The sequence below is a fragment of the Centruroides sculpturatus genome, unplaced genomic scaffold (assembly GCF_000671375.1).
Source record: "Centruroides sculpturatus isolate CEXI.00-Female unplaced genomic scaffold, Cexi_2.0 scaffold776, whole genome shotgun sequence".
In the NCBI taxonomy this organism is placed as follows: domain Eukaryota; kingdom Metazoa; phylum Arthropoda; class Arachnida; order Scorpiones; family Buthidae; genus Centruroides; species Centruroides sculpturatus.
In genome coordinates this window covers 204,582-212,862 of record NW_019385277.1, presented here as the reverse complement: position 1 = coordinate 212,862, position 8,281 = coordinate 204,582, and the positions used below count along the sequence as shown (strand labels likewise).

General features: G+C 35.2%; 1 long non-coding RNA gene across 1 annotated transcript; it reads right to left on the bottom strand.

Moving 5' to 3' along the window:
* Positions 1 to 3,298: 3,298 nt before the first annotated feature.
* LOC111637086 lies at positions 3,299 to 4,125 on the bottom strand. The gene is made up of 4 exons (XR_002758635.1): positions 4,022 to 4,125; positions 3,764 to 3,880; positions 3,515 to 3,696; positions 3,299 to 3,428 (listed from the first exon to the last, which is right to left on the bottom strand). It is a non-coding gene; the product is annotated as an uncharacterized LOC111637086 (long non-coding RNA).
* Between the last annotated feature and the right edge of the window lie 4,156 nt (positions 4,126 to 8,281).

The following is an 8,281-nucleotide window of genomic DNA, read 5'->3' as shown; positions in this document are numbered from 1 at the left end:
AAAGCGTCATGTTGCTTTCGAGAAAATGTAACGGGAGACTTTCTCAGGTAGCTAAGACCAACAATCGTTGCGTAACTCGCGCAATGTTACTATTAAAGACTAGATCTAAGATAGGAATTTCTGCTGTCACACTTGTAATAGTTCTTTCCGATTTGTCTAATATTCTCAGCTGATGGTTTTGCTGCTTGACAACTTTGAATTTAGTTTTAGCTTTATTATCCAGCAACTTTATTACACTTAACGTGATATTTTTAGCTTCGTTTTACCTCTTTGTAGAATTGAATTCAGTTTTCCAGATCGAAACCAAAGCAAACCAAAACTCTTGACTACCTTCCAAAAGAGTGGATTGTCTGTCTACCATATCGCCCTTATACAGTTTAATGAACTAGGGAGGCCATTTAATCGGATGCGAACTGTAATGCAATTTCCCTATCTCTGGGTTTATACGACCTCTAGTTCGTCGCTTGCAGCGCAAAAAGTGCCACATTCGCTAATTTTGACACTAATTTCTTGAAAAATTAAAGTGAACAAAAGTATGCTGTTGTGAGGGCCCGGATTTAAGAAGGCTGAGATTCGAATATTTTTATTCATTTTCATCTACCGTTTTGTTTCAAAACCAAAACGATTTTATAAAAGTTAGGGNTTCTAATTATTTCGTGTGTTCGACTGTATTTATTTTCTCAAACAGAACGTTAGTGGCTGTGTTTTTTTAATGTGAATATTCTTTCTGAATTATATCTATTAAAATATCACAACGGTAATCAATTATAGTTTCCTTTCGTTTAATATTTTTGTAAAGTACAAGTGAATCAATTTCTTTGTCACGTAACTTAACTTTACTCGAGTGTAATTTTATGAAAAATTTGATTAAATTCTATTTGTTATTATGAATACAGTAGTAACAAACACAGAGAAAACAGATAACTACTAACTATTCAAAAACAAACTAGTAAATAGTCAAGGCGATTCGATTATTTTTATTCATTGTTATCTACCGTTTTGTTTCAAAACCAAAACGATTTTAATAAACGTTAGGGATAACTCAAAAAGAGAAAAACAACCGACAAATTTTCTCATAAAAATCTATCATAAAACTCCGTTCCCACGAAAATACTTCCCTGTTGTGTCATAACTTTGTCACTTCGCCCACCATTGGTCAAGGGAGATCATCACCTGTGACGTACATGGGGAAATCTCGAGAAGAGAGCCCCTATATAAAAGGCAAGTGCGATGACGACACAGAGGGGGAAAGTTATTTTTCTACACTGTGTGTGTGTGTGGATTACCTGCCTCTCGTTGCCACTGTCTTCGATAGACTTTACGATTTTGACTTTGATTACGATTTTGAACTTTGACTACGACTTTGGACTGAATTATGAACCTGGAAAGAACGAGAATTTGGATCAACTAGACATCAACATAGACATCAATGTTTATAACTAGAGTTATTTATTCTACTCGCGATGATATGTAAGCTCTCTCTCGAATATTTCCAACTCGCGTTTAAGGTAGCGACTAATATATATTTTGTCCGTTATTCCAACCGAAATTTATGAATTATACGGATTGAAAATCCCGAGAGGGAACTGTAACCCCGATTCCCTAATTAATTATCTATGTAAAAACGCTCAACAATAAATGGGTATATTGTTAATGAACTTGGATTGGTGCGCGTTTCTTCCGGCATTATCACCTCCATACTGAACCCAAAGTCCTCCACGAGATCGCTCGTGGTAATTTTGATCCTCAATCTAACGCGTATTTATCCGCTAAGAAATTGATAGATTGGTGTCAGATCCTGACGTGAAATAAGGATCTAACGATCCTTAACTTTAAAACCCTTCCGCTCAAAAGAACCCATCCNCACTAGCGGACATTTGAAATTTGCCGACTAGGACGGTCGGTTAACCGAGATGTCGGATAATCGGGGGTCGGATAATCGAGGCTCTACTGTATTTTGTCCGCTATCAACCCCGAAACTTATGAATTATACGGATTGAAAATCCCGAGAGGGAACTGTAACCTCGATTCCCTAATTAATTATCTATGTAAAAATGCTCAACAATAAATGGGTATATTGTTAATGAACTTGGATTGGTGCGCGTTTCTTCCGGCATTATCACCTCAATACTGAACCCAAAGTCCTCCATGAGATCGCTCGTGATAATTTTGATCCTCAATCTAACGCGTATTTATCCGCTAAGAAATTGATAGATTGCTGTCAGATCCTGACGTGAAATAAGGATCTAACGATCCTTAACTTTAAAACCCTTCCGCTCAAAAGAACCCATCCTTTAGACAAGCGAGACCGGACCTCGAGGTCTCGAGTCGATTAAGAGATAGGAGAGTCAAAAACTCGTAAACGTCCTACCCCCGATTAGTCTCACACTGTTGTAACTGAAGTACTTGTCTGTCAAATTGAAACATCGAGCAATGTAGTAACTATAGTAAAATTTGTATCTAATATTGACAAGCGTGCTACCTAAATTGGAATTGCAAACGGAACCACACGAAGCAACTTTTCATATATTTTTTTCATTTTAGTCAGAATATCTATTTATACATTTATAGTAATAGGTGTTTGAGAATATATAATCCACATTTTAAAATACTCTATAGCGATTTTTTAAACAAAACTTTTAAATCAAACAATGACGTGTTCTACAGATATAACTGGATTCCGGAAAAAATTCACCCATAACACCATGGGTTTTAGCTAACAATAATTTTGAATTATGCTGCAGGCGCTATAGCTTGAAAGTGCGTGTAACATATTTTACACATTAAATAAAATTTTAGGAAAATATTTACCGTAACTCATTTTGCAAACAAAAAATTTCAAAACAGATTACAGTATACATTACATTTTCCAACGTTTCGAGCAAATTAAATTTGGCTGCATTTGCGATGCTAAATATCTATTTAAACACGCTTTGATAGGGATATGCTTTGTACATTAATCACGATCATCCGGTTAGCCACAAAACACGCAAATCTTCAAGAATTGCAGAAAATTAAACAATACAAGAACGAAAATGGAAACTCATCGTGTCGCAGATTTATTGAAATTTTAACATCGAATACGTTCGAATAAATATATATTTATTAAAATCAAGTTACTTTCCTAAAAGTACGCGAAAATTTCTATTTCCGATTCTCTTTTTTAAGTACGAAAATAGGAATTGTACATTTAACGCAGTTTACAATATAAATTATTTAATTTTAAAACATTATTTTCTTAACGAAATTTTCGATATTGTCGAAGTAACGGTGACAAGCAAAAATATAAGCAACGATAGTCCAATTACGAACTCATTTTATTATTTTTTGTTTTGTTCCATCATTCTGCCAGGTATTTCTATACATACAACTGTATTCCCGTCTCCTCTGTCTAAAATTTCCAAGTTCAAACGTTTGACAGAACTTTTCTGATGAAAGAAAATATACAAATGTATAATTAAACCTGATGTAAAACTTCTTTAAATGACGAAAACAATAATTCTAAGATACTTACGGTAAATCTGGAATCATTAAGCCAAAAGGTTCGTTGAAATTGATAAATCTCTCCCGGTTTAAGAGGAGAAGGTATTCCAGATTCGGATCCGATATTTTTGTTCGGATAACCGAAAGTCTTTCTAGTCAAGGAAGTTTCTTCAACCGCCGTTAACTTATAATCGATATTCGAAATTTCTTTGTCTGAAAGACGTAACGCAATTAACAACTATACCTCGTGTTTATAAATATCAATTACAACAATACTTACAAACTTCAAATTTGATACGAACTTTCAGCGGACCACCGAAATTAAATTCGCATTCGTATGAAGATTGGTTCTTACATCCGCCGATGTCCGTGGATACAATCTTACCTTTTGGTTTTCCTGAAGCGATTGTTATATTAAGAATTCATTGGGATTAATTATTATTTTTTATGTAATTGTATTATTTATAAATTAATATAAAAAACTTTAAAAATATGCAAAACGACTGGTAGCGAGTCAATATTACACGGACGAACTTACCGCAGCACGAACATTCTACGGCTTTAACCGCATCGCTACTTTGTATCAACCAGACGGAGATCGAGGCGAAGAAAATTAGAAAATGAACGTGGGTCTTCATGTTTGAAAGTAATAATAAATAATAAAATGTAAAAAGCCGGTAAAGAGTAACATAACCTATTCTGATATATTTCAGAGTGCAGTTCTATTGACAAAGACTACAATAACGCAAGTGTTGCGAAAGCCTCTATTATTTCTCGATCTCGAACTTATTTTAAAACAATCTTGTTACAAAAGAAATTTAGAAAGCCTGGATTTACTGATCGATTGCGTACAGCATAAAAAGTATTGTTGTATTTGTTGTATATAATACACCTATGAATATTTATTTATTAGTATTATTTATAATCGATTATTATTGTGTTTTCGAAACAAAAGAAAAATAAATAGAGGAAGAAATAAAAATAATTAGAAAAAAATTAACAACGATAAACATTTCTATAAACGAACATTGAGCGCTTAAATGTACACTTGGAGGACCTCGTGGCGATTGGAAATACGGCACTCGACAGGTCCAAAAATTTTTCACTTTGAGATTCCGGATTTTTCTGGTAAGGAATTCGACACGACATTCCTAATAGATTTTCTGCAAGAAGCTACTTCTACGCAAAAGTGTAGTGTCAATGATTGATCGATTCGATTGTCCGGCTCCTTTTTATCTAACTATATAAAGCTAAATAACTGGATTCTTTCTTTCTTTTGTTCTGTCACTGTATGCCAAAATGGCCACTAGAAGCGCCACTAGCTATTATTTAAATTCAAGGTCTATATAAGAACGTGCGGCTAAATATCCAGATGGCACAAAGCGCTGATTGGTCAGCTGAATGACGTCAACCCACCGAAGTATAGATTATACAGTAGAACCTCGATTATCCGGACTAATTGGGAATGAAGGTAGTCCGGATAAGGAAAAATCCGGATAATCGAAACAGATACTTTAATTTGTCNTTCGTGTCTACGAACGAACTATTCATGGAAATTTATTGATGATATTGGCAATCCAGATATAAAACAAATTACATTTGTTTTATATCTGGATTGCCAATATCATTAATAAATTTCCATGAATAGTTCGTTCGTAGGCACGAAGAGTATCCACTCGTTTAAACCACTTGTTACAAACTTTACACGTAAACTCTTTGAACTGCATAGCGAACCATCCGTTGATGTCTACGCTACATTTTGCTTTCCTCCGCTTATTTGCGGGAAATCTAAACAATTGAACGTCTGTAAATTTACTTTTACAATTTGGTACCACGCAATAACCCATTGTTCAAAGGTTTGAATACTTATATACGTACAGTGGCATACCGTGGGTGTCAGCTGCCCGGGGCGGAGAAAAATGTTGGACCCCCTTATTTAGGTATTTCAATTTAAAAGACCAAAATTCAGTTTTGTCACAGAACAAGCAATGAAAAATTCGGTGGTAGTGCAGCGATCTGTTTAAAATAGTTCTATTGGATATTAGTTGTGTATATGAACGCGAATGAATCGTACAGTAATACCGCGAACTCACGCGATAGGTGGGACCGAGCGATAACCGCGTAAGTCGAATTCGCGTAAGTCGGGGTATAATTTTCCAATTTGCGTAAAATCCAAGTCGGATGTATGTAAACTGTTGAATGTTCTCGTTAATCTTATCTCGTCTTTTGATTCGTTTACGGTTACAAGAAATCACCACATAGAGTTCCCTAGATATAACAAACACAGAAATAAATAACACAAAATGAATTGTAGCTATTCGGACGTGTCGATTCCGCGCGACACGTCCGAACATGTAAGCTGAACAATAGTGTGGGGGGAGTGAGTAATCAAGAGTTGCGTGGCGCTCAAACAAGAGACGAATCGACGAGATTTGAAAATCGCGTAACTCCGGGTTCGCCTAAGTCGGGGTAGCGTAAGTCGAGGTATTACTGTACANAATTTAAACTAAAATAAAGAATATAATAATATAATGTAACAAATTTATAATTATTTTTTAAAGCAAGATTGGTTATAAAATTAAAACGAAATTCGATAGTATTATTGATAAATGTTGTCAACGTAACGCTCATTTTATAATACGTAATAGATGCGTAGATATATTTTTAATTTATAAATAGCTTACAAAAAAGTTCCAAAAAATTTATTAATGATATTGGCAATCCAGATATAAAACAAATATAATTTGTTTTATATCTGGATTGCCAATATCATCAATAAATTTCCATGAATAGTTCGTTCGTAGACACGAAGAGTATCCACTCGTTTAAACCACTTGTTACAAACTTTACACGTAAACTCTTTGAACTGCATAGCGAACCACCCGTTGATGTCTACGCTACATTTTGCTTTCCTCCGCTTATTTGCGGGAAATCTAAACAATCGAACGTCTGTAAATTTACTTTTACAATTTGGTACCACGCAATAACCCATTGTTTAAAAATTTGAATACTTATATACGTAATAATAGTCGACTCACGCGGGAGCTACGTGTGGAGCGTAGTCTATCGATAAGTCCCAAAATGGCCGCTGCCGCATAGAATCACGGGAGCGTGTCCCGACCTTGTTTAAATTAACAATAAATTCAGTATATTATTGTTTTTATTTGTAATAAGAATTTATTAATTATACCACGGAATGACTACGCTGCTGCTAGAACGCCCACTAGGGACGTCCCGGGCTACTAGAATAGAAGGATTAGAAGTACGAAATAATCTAATAATCTTAATCGTTGTTGTTGTTTTTTGCCCCGGCAACGCCGGGCACATCCGCTGGTATTAGATAAAGATCGTCGCTGTATAAAATCGAAGGAGACGATTCCGCTGCAACGAAGAGTATAAACTTCATTCGTAGCTTCGGAAGACAACAAAATCATACCGCTGAGTCTACTTTTATACATTAAATCGAAGAGTATTAAATTAAAAATCGGCTCGTGTCCTGGATTTATTACAAATATAGAAATATTCATTAATTAATTATAGGATTAACCTAACAGAATTATGGAAGAATTAAAATACGCATTACTATGCATCGCCAGAAAAACACTAGAGATATTTTCCCATCTAAAATACCAGTTTAATAAAATCTATAAACATTATGTGCTACAAACGTGCCGGAACGTTTAAGCTGTTTCTCAACGAAGCCACACATTCTCCTAGAAAACTGTTCTGGCATTCAATAATTTTAAAGCGAAATCTTTGAAATATTCTATATAAAAACACTTCATATTAATTTTTATTGTGCGACTTTCAAACCAGATATAATAACAAATATAGAAAAGTATAATTTCTCTCACTCTCGGAACCATTGAATTTTTTTTTTCCTTTGTTTTGTTTTATCTTATAAAACAAACAAAACAAAAATAATACAGTGTAAATTAACATTTGAAAATTTATACTTATTACCTAAATTCTTTGTGTGACCGCGTGGTCGGCACTAGGTCACGTGCCACGTCAGGATGACACCACCGTGTCTCTACGGACAGAGAAATCACGATACAAAAGGGAGGTCACGTTTGTAGGCATTCGGATCTGGATGAAGACGGTTCGAGAGACGGCGAGTCTTAAAGAAGCGCACACAGTCATCGATCAATATAAATATAATTACCCGTTTATTTACAAAAAACTATTTATAAGGAGGAATCATACATATTACTTTGGATTTGTTAGGGATTTGTGCATTATAACTATTGGCTATCATTTTTGTATATCATAACTGAGGGCTATTGTAACTATCTTCGCGAGTCCTAATCCCGAGAGAGAGACTTTACGTAGATTCGCTGGTAGATAAATACCTTGTAGATATCGTTGAGACCGTTCTTTCGTTGTCGATCGTTTCGAAGATTCAACGAATCGATGATTCGGAAGCTACCGGTTGAGAGCCCTTGGTAATAGGTAATGGGATTGTTCGGGTAAGAAGAGCGTTGTCGGATGGAGGGAAGGTCAATAGGGCATGAGTAGATGGCAATCTTCGATGTGGTAAGGTAACCGAGATCTGAAACGAACTCTAAAGAGGGCGAACTTTCCACGACGTCGATCGTCAGCGGTCTCCTCTTTTTTTATGGTCCTTGTTTTTTCTATTGCCCTTTTTTGGTAATGTTATAAGACGTGGCCAATAGATGAATTTCGGTTGTAAGTTTCTGGTGTCACTTTTTATAGGAAGTGAATCCGGTGAACGATACAATGAAATCCTTCCATCTTTTTATTAACTATTGGAAAAAAGTATAGAATTTTCTGTGTG